Below are 16,207 nucleotides of genomic sequence, written 5' to 3' on the forward strand. Positions count from 1 at the left end.
GACATAATAATAATAATAGTAATAATAATAATAATAAAATAATAAAATAGATTCAGATACTTGGAAGGGGGGTCTATGTCTTTCCAGCCTCCTCTAATCTATGATAGCTTCTCAAATTTTCCTTGGTATTAATAACTTGGACAGTTTTGAGGGGTACTGTGAGGTTTTTCTCATGATTATAATAGGGTTATGAGATTTTGAAAGGATGACCACCTAGGTGAAATCCCACTCTCATCACATCACACCAAGGGTTCATGTTACCGGCATGATAATGTTACCACTGATGATGTTAACATAGATCACCTGCCTGAGCTAGTGCTTGCCAGGTTTTTCCACTAAGAAACTACTTTTTTTCCCCTTTTCCTATTCTATTCTTTGGAAGCAAGTCCCTAAGCATAGCCCATACTGGAGAGGTAGGGAGTTAAGCTGCATCCTTCAGATGCAGAGTATCTACAAAAATTATTTGGAATTCTTTGGTATGGGAGATTTATCTCTCCTCTCCCATTTATTTATTTATTCAGTCATTTATTTATGTCAATACAAACTCATGGATATTTATTTTATATTTTGGGTTGTCACCCAATATGATATTTTTATTTTTTGCTTGAATTGTTCCAGCTTTGGCCATTGGGAGCTCTCTAGGTTGGCTCCTGTGTCATTTTGACATGTTCACATTGTTTGTTTCAGCAATTCCATACTCTCTGTCATTTGAAATGCTCCAGATTCATTTTGTATATTCTCTGGTACAGCCCTAGAATCAGCCATTCCTCCAAGAGCACTTGTTCCTTAATTGGAGAATGGTACAGAAAGCAAGATGTGACCCCTTGGTGTGCTTGTTGCTATAAGAGTGTCATTGCTTCTAAGCTCCCTTAGTGGACACAGCAAGGGAATATATGTGAGTATATTAACATACATGTATGCATATGCATATATACACACCTATGGTTATTTGTGTACCTATCCATCTTTATCTATGGTAAACTAAACATGATTTCATACCGATATCTCCAAATCTAATCCAGGACCACAAGGTTTATTTTAGCCTTTCCTCCTTGTTCGTCTGTAACCTCCTTCTTCAACAGTGAGAAACCTGGCTCCCACCATCTGCCATCCCTTCGTTTACTTCCTCAACCTCAGTATACGTATAGGGCGGTCAGAATTGCTAACCCATTACCCCCACAGGGAATAGTTTTATCAATCTAAGAACAAAGTTTATCTATCTTTCTTGTTATTTTTAGTCTTATGGTTTCCAGTCAAAATATTATTTTCCAAAGTTACTAAATTTCAACACCTCTTCTTTAAATGCCAGATTTTTTTTTTTTTTTAATTGGGAGCTAGCACTCCAGGTGTGAGTAAGGAAAAATACATTAAAGATCGTTTGTAAAGATGGCCCAATAATTCTTCCCATTTTGTCTACAAGCCCTTTTGCGATGTGAATTCTCTCTTCTTCCCACTGAGAGGTATGTTGTTGTTCCACTCCTCAAATCTGGGACTACCTTTGTTATTTGTTTTGGCTGATGGAATGTGGCAGAATGGTGTGACTTTGAACCTAGACCTTTAGAGGCTTTACAGTGTTTGCTCTTGCCCTCCTGGCACTGCTGCTGCCCCGTTGAAGAGCTTGAGCATATCGCCTGGTGACAGGTAGCCCAGTTGACAGGCAGTACCTACTGCTGGATATGTCTGTGAGGCAGCGATATACTATCCTGCTTCAGCTGAGCCCACTAATACCTGAAGCCATGTGAGTGACCTGGCAAAGCAACAGAACTGCCCAGCTAAGCTCAGCCTGTATTGCTGACTCACTGAATCATGAGCAAATAAAATGGTAGTTCATTTACACTTATATTTTTAAGTCGTTAAGGTTTCGAAGATTCTCGATGCTGGCTAGATCTTTAGAACTTCAAATGATAGCCAGAAGTTGTATTTGTGTAAATAAATGGCTGATGAGAACTTCCAACTCTCAGCATTTCCTCAGCCATTATGGCTTCTTTGCTGTCCTTGTAGACTTATTTTAAAGTTCTACAACCAGTTTTAAAATGGAAAGCTTTTCACATTTCTTGTTTATTTCCATCTTTTTTGTCCTTTCTCCTGCCTCAGTTTGTATATAGGTTATTATGTGTTTTGGGGTTTTTTTGTTTGTTTTTTGTTTTTGTTTTTGGTACTTTTCATAATGCTTTGGCTATTGCTCTCCAGTATCAGCCTGGTCAGGTGGGATCTGCTAAATAAGGTCAACTAGAACAGTACTAATGATGCAGAGCTTCTCAGGAAGGTCTCCTCTCCAGTTTTGGAGATTACTAAAGTACTCAGAGCACATTCTCTAACACATAGACTGCCACCCTGAAGAAACATCAAAATGCAGACAATACCTGGATTGTAGATAACACTTCAACACATGACAAGGCAGCCATGAAGAGAAATGTGTGTGTTACTCTTTAGTAGAGATAATTAAATTAACCTCAAAGGATTACATCGGAAAACTAAAAACTCATAACGAATTATTTTTTAGAACTTAGTGTCAAAAGGAGTGTTAGCGGTTTAGTCCAGTCATTTTTGAAATTATAACAGAGGAGAAGCTATTTGCAAACAAAATCTCCTATGTATTCCTATTAGATAAGGCAGATACATGCGCACTCACTCTGACTTCGGTAGCCATCGCCTGTGCCAGCCTCAGAGTGACTCCAAAGGAGGCACTTCCTCAGAACCCTATTGCTTTAAAAAATGCGGTTTAAAAATCGTTCACTGAATTTTGTTTATTCATTAACCAAAAGTGGTTAATATCACTACAAGGCAGTAATTGGGGCAGTTAGTGACAATACTTAGGCTGGAAACTGGTCTTCTGCCTCGGTTTGAGTCTTTCTACACTGCATATCCTACTTCTCATTTCATCTCTTCCCACTTAAGAATCTTTCATAATTTACATCCATATCACAAATATTTGAGGATATCTTACTCCTTTTATTAACACTTATTTAAAATGGATGTGCTTTTTATACTTATCATGGTAGGATGATAAATATTAAAATGGAGTTGTAAATAAAATAAATGTATAAAGCAATATTTAAAACTAAAAAAAAAATTTGACTCGTTTTTAATGGTAACTACAATAAAAACCTAAGTTGAAAGGTATAAGAAGCATCTTTAAATTTTTCACTCGATTCTAATTTTCTTCTTGTGATACACACTTATCTTGATTTTGAGAAATGATGTGTTCACTCTTAACTGAATTCATAAAACTAAGTTCTGAATTATAAGTATGCTGTTACCGTCTCTAAATCTAGATGAATCTTGGCAATCATGGGGATAATTGCTAAAAACCTCTAGATCTTTAGCAATGCTTTTGTTATTCTGACAAGCTGTTCAGGCTGTCAAAACCATATCCAGGTAACTTAGTTCTTAAAGAAAAAAATTATGTCATACTTTTTGATGAACAAACTCTTTAAGAAAACAGTTTAGGAGTTTGGATCCCACTTGAAATTCTCAGCATTTTTTTTCTCCATAAGTGATTTTACTAAACTAGTACTAACTTTTAATTAAGAAGCATTTATTCACTGCTTTTTTTTTTGTACATTTTATAGAGATGAAAAGTGATGAAAAAAATTTTTCATTCAAGCTGTCAGTCTTTAACTTATCTTTCATATATGGTTTTATACAAATTCTAAATCTAAGTTCTGACAACCGCTAAAAGTAATATTCATATCTGCTTTGTGTTCCTTTTAAAATACTCTTAAATCGAGTGTTAGAAAATGACCCATCAGATAAGATTAGCTTTTGAGTTTACATGCCACATCAGGTTATATTTAGTGCTACTGGCAAAAGATTTTATGGGTCTGCAGATCTATCAACTTTGTTCAAATTTTTGGCAAGATTTTTTTCTGTATGTGTGGTATTTGTTTCCTCTTGGCAAATTTCTGACAACTTGATGCTTCTAGAAATATACATCTTCTATGTGATTCTCAATATTTGCCTTGCACCATTTTATTTTTTGATGCTAAAAAGTTAGATTGTATCAGGCCTTGGGCTGAACAAAATATGTGCTTATACGTGTTGCCACATTTTGAGAGGTTGTCCTTTCTTTGGAGAGCATTTCTATTTGTGGACGAATGTATTTCGAGTTACATATATGAGATATTTGAAAAAGAGAGTTGTGGGCACAGGAACTCTTACTTCATCTACTCACCACCTGTCTTCAACAAGACCAACAAGAAATGCTGGAACAGTTTTCAGCCTGTTTCCAAAAATCATTCGTAAAGGCGAGAAACCCTAATCTGAAAAAGTGGGCCACATTTGTTAATTTTTTTGTCTGGTTACATTTGAAGTCTTAGGAAAGCAAGTTTATTTTTTACCCCTTTAAAGTGATTTAAAAGGACACCGGTGTGATCGGTATCGTCAGAGTTAATCATTAGTCCAATAGTTTAAGTTATAAGTTTTGGAAATGGTGAAGTTTCCCCCTCTTTTCTTCTGAGAACTGTCTTGTAAATAAATGTGCATGTCTGGTCAGTAGTGAGGTTGGCTGAAAGAAAGAGAATGGTGAAGACATTTCTTTGATCTCCACTGAGAAAAAAATTTCAATTGTGTGCTTTACTCTGCAGGATACAAGGAGATAGTCCTTAACAAAAGTATCCGATGTGATTTCTCTATGGACTCCATTGACTTAAAAGAACTCCTTCTAACCTACTGTTTTATAATCCAGATTAAATGGCATCGGTACCCACATTTTAGCTCCTTTTCTGTCACTCCAGGGATGAGTCACCATGAATAGTGTCTTTGTTGTGGAGGCTGGGTCAAGCCTGGAGAATAATGTAAGAAAATGCTTTATTCTTAAGGTTGAATTAGCTCTTAAAGGTTGAATTAGATAGGTTCTTCTGAGAGCTACTACAATGTCTACCTATATGTCTTCATCTTAGACAATGGTGCACCAAGGTTAGGAAGGCTGTACCCTCAAGGCAAAGTCTATGTTTACTTCTATTAAACATGATTTGGCAGATAAAATTTAAATGTTGCTGTTTTGCTATGATAAAAAAAAAGTGGCATCTATGAATAAATTTAAGAATATAAATTCTCAGAGTATATTTAAGCATTTAAAGATATTTGTCCGATCCTAAAAACAATTTAATTTGTCTGCTGAATCATAATTCATACTATTAAATTTTAAGGTTGAGGGCATTTACCAAGTTTTAGAAACAGAAGATATGATTTGGATGTCAGGATATTTATAATGGATGCCTATATTTACTACTAAATAACTGAATAAGTATGGGAAAATCACTTTGTTTATTTGGTTTTCAACATTCTCCTCTTAAAAGAAAATAGGATTAAATTATTTCTAAGAACATCTTCAGCTGTAATTGACTATAATTTTGTCAATATAAATTTATTATATTCTTCAGAATATATTTAAACATCATATTTAAACATTCTCAAAAATTCCTGTTCTAAAATAATAACTACTCTATGTTCTAAAATAATAAATAATGTATCATTGAATAAGTCATATTAAACAAATTTCTGAAAAGCTGTTAAATATTTTAAAATATTCTTTCAAGAAATATCTGTTTTTTTTAAGCTAATGGAAGTCTGTCAGCATGATGAGAAGTAAACACTTATAATTATAGTGTGAGGCTAGGTGACCTGTATTAAAAGCTTGCTGAAGGATCAGATGCATTCTTGTAAATCATAGTGGGTCACAAAAGACTTCATGTGAGAAACATATTGGTACAGATAGTAAGACAAGGGTAAAGTTCTTATATCTATTTTTCTATACTTTTCTGTGAGCAATTTTAGTATCTAAATGAAATGTGCTTACTTTTATAGACATTAGCGTGTGCATGTTTGTGCTCTTTGTTGGGATGGGGTGTAGTGTTAATGGAAATGAATGTGGAGGATGATCTAGCTGCTATATAAGTGCTATTCTCTAAAATTTGGTAAAGTTTTTTTTTTTTTAATTTTAGAAGCTTTTTAAAGCATTATAAAGTTGTGTTTTCTCTGCACATTCTTCTAAGTGTCTAAACACCTATGCATTCTATTAGGGTCCTAAACTCATTAAGATTCTCATCAGGTTTCTCTCAATATTTGTAAAACAAAATTATCTTCACATTTGAAATAGGACATGGATGTTCTTCTGTGGAAAAGATGCATTGAAGAGACGATGCCCCTTCTTTGGTTTATTTTTCTCCATGGCACTTTTTATCAACTATGTACTGTATTGTTTAGTTGTTTGTTTTTTTTATTGCCACATGAAAAAAAATGACTGCTAGGATCTCAGCCCAGTGTGCCAGGAGGCATTTAAAAGAGAATGGTATAAACAACTAATGGACCGATCTGTTGCTTTGTAGAAATATATCTAAATGGGATTGCCTATTTACTAGATTATTCCATTACACACCCATTGTGGGCCTCAAACACCAAAATATGTACACATCATATCTCCAATGTCTTATTTTACACACTTGAAATTAGAATTTCCATTAGACATCACTTTGTCTAAATGTGGTTTGTTTATCATTAATTAAAAATATTTATTGGAATAATTAAATGCAGAGGAATTATTTAAATCATCTTAGAAATAGTAAATAAGGATCATTTGTTCATACTAAGACAGAAAGTGACTTAAGATCAAATCTTTCCAACAAATGTTTATTTCCAGCTATCTTTTCTTTTATTGAAATTATTCCTAATAAGTAGGAATGATGATGACTACTATGAAAAGAGAATTAGGGTTCTCAGTAGACCTTGTTCTTACCAGGAACAGATTCTTATTTTTTGTAAGTTTCCAATGCCTCTTCTCCTGCAAGGTTTTAGCATCTATCCCTGATTTTGTTTTCATTTTATATTAGTACATGAGATTAAAATTGATGTAGTCTATAATACTACTAAATACACTGAACTAAATTAACAAATGGGATGGAAAAGGTGACACTTCTTTTACATGTTATTGATCGAAGAATAGATCGTGAGTGTTTTGCTCTGATAGCACCTTATTAGAAACTTTCATGATATCAAGTCAAATATTATAAGAAAGTTTGTTAAAATATTTATAAGAAAAAATAAGACTCTAATGTCAAAGTGAACATTAAGAAAAACATACAAACATGACAGAACTAGAAAAACGAATACATTATTTTGAAGGGCACAGCCATCAGATGAAAGATATGATATAAATAGCAGCTGAGTAATTTGAGAGCTTGACACTTCCAGTATTATATTTGGAAAACAATATAAACCACTAGCATTTAAGATGACAAACTGTTTAGTGAAACTTCTCTACCATCAGGAAGAAAATGCGTGGGAAAACTAACCAAGTGTAGTCACACATCATTATGTTAAATTATCAGGTGCATAGCTTAGAACTGGCATTAAATAGAAAATAGAAAAACATAGTAGAGGGAAAAGTGGAGAGAGTGTTATAGTTAATATTTTTTTATTACAAGTAACAAGACTAACTCAAGCTAGCTTATATTTTTAAAAAAGTATTTAAGTATTTATTTTGTGTCTCATACTCCAACAGCATGAATATAGGCAAGCTTCTAGAAGGGAGTGAATTCAGGTACTGGAAAACATCAGTTTCTCCCCATTTCTTGTCTCAGCATCTTCTTCTAAGTGTGGTTTGAGCACAGGGTCCTACTCCTGGCCGAAAAGACACCCAAAGACCATTTCTACATAGATCCATATGATAAAGCTAATGTGGTTCTTGGAATGTTGATCATTAGTAGAAGGCTGGAAACTAGGATAGTGACTCTCCTGACAGAGTTGCAAATCTTTAGGGCTTTCACTAGACATGGGAGGAATTTTGGGGGTAGAACAAATGTGTCATAGTAGATCAGAAAGTCAGTGTTCATGAGATCTGATGTCTGGGAGGCAGAAGCTCCAGAAAACGATGAGGGGATTGGCCAAGATCTTACAGAGCTTTACCTTGCCCTTCCTGCTCTTTAAATTGGGAGATAGCTCTTCCTGGGCTCCTTGTGTGGCTTGCAATTCTTAGTCCAAATGTCACCTACTCAGAGAGGCCTTCCTGACAATGCTATTTAAAGGAACCTGCACATCGCATTGAAAGCATGCTTTACTAATTATCCTGTTTTATATCTTTTAAAGCACTCATTTTCTGAAATTATCTTGTTTATCTGTTCTCTGTTCTCAATCTCTTCTGTCTTTGTGACGTCAGAGGACTTTTCTGATTTGTTCTCCTTTGCGTCTCTATAATCTAGCACCATGTGTAGCATATAACATATACACAATAAATATCTATTGAATAAATGTGAATAAATGACTAGGGATGCAGACTGATACTGTAGAACTGGAGCTAAGAGCTGTATGTAGTGCAGAGTAAAGATTTTTCTAGTCCTGTCAGAGGCAGTCTCTGTTCTTCCATGTTATTGGAGGCTTTAGTACTTATTTATTATACCTATGCTTCAGTGAGATGGGAAATCAAGACTTATCAGCTGACTCAGGACCAATCTCAGTATAGAACAGGGGAATATATGCTCAAAGTGTAAAGGGAGCTTGAGTACATCATATACATCTCTATGCTCAATGAGGAAGGACTCAGGCATTTTTTTGAAGATTATCATTTCACAGCTACTGACTATCTGCCAGATTCAAAGGAAGACCAACATTTTTTTTTTTTTTTTGAGAATGGAAGTTGCAGTTATAACACTGGGTTTCTTTTGTTGTTATTGTTAACGAAGCAAGAATTTATTTTAAATCATCTCTATACATTGGAAAGACTTGAATTAAATTTTGTGAAAAGGTAGGATATTGCAGTTAAGCATGAATATTGGTGTTAGGACATCATGTTTTTCTCATAAAGTTTATCAATATCTTTGATATCATGGGAGTCAAATAAGGAAATATAAGTATACAGTTTTCTTTCTTTTTCTTTTGGGTTGACTTTCTAAGGAATGAACTTTATGAAAACATAAGACACATGTCCATTTAAACAGAAAGGGTAACTCTGAGAATGAAGTTAGAGTGAAATTTAGAAGTTGGAGAAACTAGTCTAACTAGGTTGGGTCATGTGTACTTCTATGAGCTGTATAAAGAAATATTTACAAAGTTTAGGCCATCACAGAGAAATGTCAGGTCCTAATCTTAAGTTTGAATCCTCAGTTCTAAGCTTTTATTGAAACTGGGCTGGGTGAATCTCCACTGATTTTTCAGAAATACTCAAATTCTATACAGAGGATCTAGATCTAGTATCTATCTCCATTTTCCTAACAGTACATTTCCCTAAGTCTGAGGTATTCTTGGAGCTGGTGAAGTTGGAGACTAGGGAGACAAGAAAATTTAGGTAATGGTGACTACTGGAATGCCATTTCCACTGAAGAGTACATGGCAGTATGCAGATAAAATTTCCTTTTTTTTTCTGACTGTACAATTTTCAAATCTGGTTTCTTTCAAGATCGTCTCACCAGACTTCTGCTTCCAGCCAATATAAAAGATTGAATTACTTTCTTGCTGGAAACAAGAACACAGAACAAAAATATATGATAAATGTTTTCAAGGTACTAGACACCAGACAACAAAAGATGGTGATTCTTAAAGATTGAGAAACACATGAAGTTAGCCTTATTGTTGCCTCTTTTAATACCTGAGAAAGTTTCGAGGCCATAACGCAGGGATGGGAAATTGAGGCAGAGGACAGTGGGCAACCTGAGTTAAAGAAATGCTGCTAAGAGTCCAGAGAGATTATGGTTGTTAGGGTTCACAGGGCCAAGTGTTGAAAGGAAAGAGATGCACAGAGAGAGAATTTTGGAAATCTGCAAAGGGTCTCCCTCTAGCATTCAATAGAATAGTAATCCATGCTTTACTAGAGATAATAAAATATGGTATTCAGATATTGCCAGGAAGAAGGCCTGATTATATTGGCCACACTGGAAAACCCTCACAATTCATAGATAATTGAGTAGAATCCTCAGAAGGGTCTCAGTAGTAGAGAAGACTTAATTAGCTCTAAACTAAATGTCACTCTAGTCCTACCTAAAAAACCTTAAAAGTGAGGTCCTAAAAGATCAAGATTTTCCCAAGTATCTTAACTATGTTCAAAAAGAAAGTACACGAATATTTATTTAAAAATATGTATAGTTCAGTAACATAAAATTCAAAATGTCTAGCATCTAGTCAAAGATTACCAGTCAAAAAAAAAGGAATACATAGCCCATAATGATGAAAAAAAAAATTAATTAAAGCTGACCCAGAACTGAGTTAAGATAAGGACATTAAACCAGTTATTAAGCTATACTTCATATGTTTAAAAAGCTAAATATATTTAAAAGATTCAAATCAAACTTCTGGAGATCAGAACCACAAAGACTAAGATTTTAAAATATACTGAATAGGATAAATAGCAGATAAGACATTTCAGAAAAAAAGATTAGTATGCTTGAAGACATAACAGTAAAATTTATTCAGAATGAACCATTAAGAGAGGACAGAACATAAAAAAAAAGAGAAGAGTATCAGTGAGTTTTGGGACAACATCAAGTAGCCTAATATGCATGTAATTGAAATCTCTGAAGGAAGAGGTGTAGAAAAACATTTGAATAAATAATGGCTGAAAACCTCTCAGATTTGTTGAAATATCAAATCGACAGATCCAAAAGCTCAATGAACTCTATGCTGTCCCGCCCGCGGGACCGGTTATTTGGTGGGAGAACCGAGGAGAACCCAACCTAAAGAAAAGAGGGGTAACACGGACGAGAGAAAAGAGTGGAGGCAAGACAGTGTTCTGATCAAGCCTCAAATTTTATTTTTGGATAACAAACATATTTATACGGCAAGAACAAAGGGGGGCAGGCAAAGGGTACCTGTTGCAATATGATTGGTCTTCAGCTGGTGGTGTGAGGAGCGGTAAGGACAGGGGGAAGTACGAGGTGGGGGGGAGAGCAGGAGACTATCAGCACCTTTGGTGGTCAGCCAGCTTCTCGGAAAGACTTGTTTATCATGGGTTTGGTTCTCACAGCCTGAGGGCTTGAGAAACCAAGGGCGCAGCTCCCAACATCTCCTCCCTTTCTATTTTAGAAAGGTGGGCCTTAACCGAGTGGGGGAACATTGACCTGGTTCCTCCCGTGGGCTATATACGCCCATCTATTGTTGGCTCTTGGTATCTTTTGGGGAGGAGAGGCAGAGCCGGTTTTAGATTGTGATTTGGATACCAACCTCTATGCAAACCAGGTATGTTCTCAGGGAAGGACAGAGGGGACCCTCTAGTGGGTCTTCCCTTGCAGTAGCTTTGCATCTGCACCCATCTCGATGCCCATACCTTCCCTTGGTCTATCAAAGGTGAAGGTAGACATTTCTCTGTCCCTTATGTCGTCCCCGTAGGGAGAGGGGGAGGTAAGTGTCTGGCAGTCCCCAACCTTGGGACGCCCCTGCGGCTAGGCGACAAAGGTCTGGGGTGAGTGAATTCCAAGGTGTGGTGGCCGCCAAAGAGGACGTAGAAAGGGCAACATTGCCCGCCTCGTTAACGATTTGCCATGTGTAATTAAATATTTGATGAGTATGGACGGAGGCAAAAAGTCCGCAAAGCAGGAGTAGGTACATTATTATATGCAGGTGCAAAGAGTACACGCTCCTAAGAAGAAAAGTGTAAAGAACAGCAATCCTAATCTGTGGGTAAGGGGAATATTAGAGTCAGTGCAGAGGAGGACGAGAAACAGGAGGAAGAGCAAAATTCCCGTGAGGAGGAGAGGGGCTGGAGACTATCCTCTGCAATGCATCTCCGGAGGACGAGGCGATTATCTGTAAGAGAACAGAGGGGAAGCGAGGTCTCAGGGCTGTGGATCCCTGGACGGATTATAGAGTTTTAGTAGCCGGTCAGGTAACCACCGGGCGTTTTGAGCCTGATTATCATAGATGCAAGCGTGTCCCTTTCCCCAGATAAGGACAGGGTCAGGGCCCTGCCATTTATTGGTGAGGGGATCTTTCCAAAGTGCTTGTGTATAATCAGAAGCGGTGGCCGGGTGCCAGAGATGATCAGCAGCTGTTTTGCCGCAGGCGTCTAAGGTTAGGAAGTTAAGGACAAATAGGGCATGATTTATTAGGGTTTTAGGGCTGGCTCTTGTGTTATAAAGGGCAGTATTTCCGGACTGTATTTTAAAGAGCATATTTTTTAGCATTTGATGAGCTCTCTCAACAATGCCCTGTCCTTGGCGGTTATAGGGAATACCCGTGATGTGTTTTATTCCGAGCTGCGCGCAGAATTGTCGGAAGGAGGCGCTAGTGTAGCCTGGCCCATTATCAGTTTTAAAAACTTTTGGCTGGGGGATGACGGCCAAAAGAGTTATGACATGTTGAATAACATGTTTGGTGGCCTCCCCGGTTTGGGGGGTGGCATAAATGAATCCACTATAGGTGTCTATAGAGACATGGATATATTTAGGTTTTCCAAAGGGAGGGTGATGAGTAACATCCATTTGCCAGAGTTCTCCAGGAACTATTCCCCGGGGGTTTACTCCCAGGTGAGGTTCAGGTAAAAGTGTCAGACAACCCTTGCATTGACGGACAATCTGGCGGGCCTGTTCTCTGGTTATGGAAAATTTTAGGCGAAGGGTATGTGCGTTGAGGTGATGTAGAGCGTGAGCTCGTTGTGCAGCAACAAAGGGGGTGTCTTCCTGGGCGGCAGCAATCAATTGGGTGGCCTGGTCTACTATATTATTTCCCTCTGTGAGAGGCCCAGGTAAGCCTGAATGAGCGCGAATGTGTCCAGTAAAAAACGGAGCATTGCGATTAATGATTAGTTTTTGTAATTTGGAAAACAAGGGGGAAGCATTTGTGGAGGGATGTATGTAGGGGACCGTTTCAAGTAGGGGTACAGAGACAGCTACATAGGCGCTGTCAGTATAAAGATTGAAAGGAACCTCGCTTAGGAGTTCAAAGACTGTAATTATAGCTGTTAGTTCAACAAGCTGTGCAGATTGAAAGGCTGTCTGTATACGGGTAACCTGTCCATTAATACTAAAGGCTGCTATGCCTGAAGAGGAGCCGTCAGAAAACACTAGCGTGGCTCCCGCAATGGGAGTGGCTTTGGTTCTCCGGGGAAAAACAATGGGGGTTTTCTGTAAGAACTGAATTAATCTGTTAGCAGGATAATGATTATCAATTGTTCCTTGGAAGGAAGTGCAACTAATCGCCCAGTCATCATCGTTTTGAATTAGCCATTGTACCTGAGCTGTATTATACGGGAGGGTTATAGTGTCAGGGTCCTTTCCAAAGAGTTTTAAGGCTGACTCCCGCCGCGAGATTAACAGCCTGAGATACCTTAGAGGCAAGGGGGTCTATGGCCAGATGCATGGCTTGGGACATTTTAGAGGTGAAGGGATCAACGTCAGGGCACATGCGCAACATTTCATCAAGGGTTTTATCTCGCGTCTTTCCGCGCAGCACCGCGCGGCAAGAGGCATTGGCATTTTCGTAGGCCAATTGTTTAACGAGCCTGTCATTAGAGGCTTCGCCCCCGAGGGTTCTTTCCGCCGCCTCTAGGAGCCTACTGACAAATTCGCTATAATCTTCTTGTGGTCCCTGAGTGATTTTTGTAAGAGGAGTAGTCGCAGCCCCTGAAATAGGGAGTGCCCTCCAGGCCCCAAGCGCAGCGCTAGTGGTCTGGGCGAGGAGTGCAGAAGGGAACCTTCTCTGTTTAGCCTCCGCGGAGGTGGCAGGGACCGCATCGGGCCCCTCCCTGTGGAGCTTATCGTTTAAGTCACGACCTACTTTCTGCCATTTTTTAGGGTGAATTTCAGGTCCATTAACAATGAACTAAGGGCAAACCTTGTCTATAAAAAGAAAAAACTTAATAAGATCCTTTTTCTTAACTCTAACTCCTCTTTCCCTAAGAGATTCTTTTAGGTCTCGAATAAAGACCGCTTCTTTAGAGAGCTTGGGGCCCTTTTTTCAGGGCGAGGCTCGTTCGAGGGCGGGGGCCCTTTTACTATGAACCAGGGACAGACTTCATCAATGAAGAGAAAAAATTTGACTAAATCCTTCTTTTTTACTCGGATTCCTCGTTCCTTGAATAAGCGTTTTAAGTCTTTTATGAATAGTGCTTCTCTGGACAAGGTTTGTCCCATCTTTTCGTTTTATTTATCTAAAAGAAAGAGGGATAGGAACTGAGGAAATCCTTCTTTTTTACTCGGATTCCTCGTTCCTTGAATAAGCGTTTTAAGTCTTTTATGAATAGTGCTTCTCTGGACAAGGTTTGTCCCATCTTTTCGTTTTATTTATCTAAAAGAAAGAGGGATAGGAACTGAGGAAGTGAACATAGGTATCAAGGCAAAAAGGAGGAGAAGGGAACTTAACTTCTCTCCCGCGTGGGCAGCCGGTTAGTACAATCCGCTAACACGGACCCCCTGGGGTGCGTTGCCTACGGACGTCCCGCCGGCTGTGCCTTTGGGCATAGACAAGGCTCTTTTACAGAGGCGGCAGAGGAGGGATTATACCAGAGGTCTCGACGTGGGCAGTCGGTTGGTATAATCCGCCAACACGGCTCTCAAGAGGCGAATCGCAGACCTACCGCTCTCTCCAGGGCGGAGGGAGAGGTCTACGACCGGGATGCCCTCTGAGTGGACGACTTCTGCCTTAAAGTCGACTGACACACTGTATTCTCCCAACTCAGAAAAAGCAGCCTCTAACCTCAGGGGTGGACGGCTTGTGCCGAGAAGCGGGCTAGAGAGAAAAGTCCCAAATCCTTTGAAAAAAAAGGAAAAGACAAGAGGACCAAGAGAAGACAGAGGGAGTTTATGCTCAACTCTTTTCTCCGTTTAAAATTTGTTACTTATGATCCTAGCAGTCCGTGCCGAAACTAAACTAAGGCGGATGAACACTCACCGAAGACGAGGACCTTCCATGAGCGGTGAAAGGCAGTCTTCCCTGAAAAACTTCTTCTCTGAAAAACTTCTCCTTAACGAGCTGCAGCCTCTGTTATTTCGTAGTCCGCCTGGGTAAGGGTTCTGCACTCGGGCCCCACGTTGGGCGCCACCTGTCCCGCCCGCGGGACCGGTTATTTGGTGGGAGAACCGAGGAGAACCCAACCTAAAGAAAAGAGGGGTAACACGGACGAGAGAAAAGAGTGGAGGCAAGACAGTGTTCTGATCAAGCCTCAAATTTTATTTTTGGATAACAAACATATTTATACGGCAAGAACAAAGGGGGGCAGGCAAAGGGTACCTGTTGCAATATGATTGGTCTTCAGCTGGTGGTGTGAGGAGCGGTAAGGACAGGGGGAAGTACGAGGTGGGGGGGAGAGCAGGAGACTATCAGCACCTTTGGTGGTCAGCCAGCTTCTCGGAAAGACTTGTTTATCATGGGTTTGGTTCTCACAGCCTGAGGGCTTGAGAAACCAAGGGCGCAGCTCCCAACACTATGCATAAAAAAAGTGAGGAAAACTACAAGGCACATTATAATTAAATTATTTAAAAGGAATGATAAAACAAAAATCTTAAAAGCAGCCAAAGAAGAAAAGAAAAAAAAACAACTGTAGATGAATAAATATAAGATTGCCAGCAGAAACAACACAAGAAAAGGATATCCACTCTAGTATGGAGGTTTTTGCTTCCTACTTTGCCTTTTTTGACACTACCCCAGAAATGTCTTCGTAAGGCTGGAAGTCTAGGCTCCCCACTCAAATCTAATTAGATTGAAGCAGATTTTGTATAAAAAGTTGGCCAATAATGATAGAGGGGTATTATACGAGGCAAAAAGAAAACCCATGAAACTTACCACTTTGTTATTCCTTGGGTCTTGAGTTCCCTAGACAGTCTGCCTTCTTTTCTCTATCCTTCAAAGTATTTTATGTTTGTTTAATATGTAATGCTCAGAGTTTTAGTTGTACTTCATGGGAAAAATTTTTAAAAAGTACATTTACTATATCCAGACTCAAAAAAAGTCTGGATAACTGATTGTCGACAAATTGCAAAGGTAATTCAGTGAAGAAAGAGTAATCTTTTCAACAAATGTTACTGGAATTTGGAAATCCACATGCAAAAGGAAAAATGGACTTGATCACACTCTATAATAAAATTTACTTAAAGTGGATCATAAATCTAAATGTAAACCCTGACACTGTAAACCTTCTAGAAGAATGCATGGAAGAAAATTTTTTGTGTGGTTTTAGGCTAGTGAAAGATTTTATAGATACAACACCAAAAGTACAATCCATGAAAGAACAGGTTGATAAATTGCACTTCATCGAATGTAAAAACTTTAACTCTTCAAAATTTTATTC

Source organism: Rousettus aegyptiacus, unplaced genomic scaffold, assembly GCF_014176215.1.
Source record: "Rousettus aegyptiacus isolate mRouAeg1 unplaced genomic scaffold, mRouAeg1.p scaffold_m13_p_4, whole genome shotgun sequence".
Classification (NCBI taxonomy): domain Eukaryota; kingdom Metazoa; phylum Chordata; class Mammalia; order Chiroptera; family Pteropodidae; genus Rousettus; species Rousettus aegyptiacus.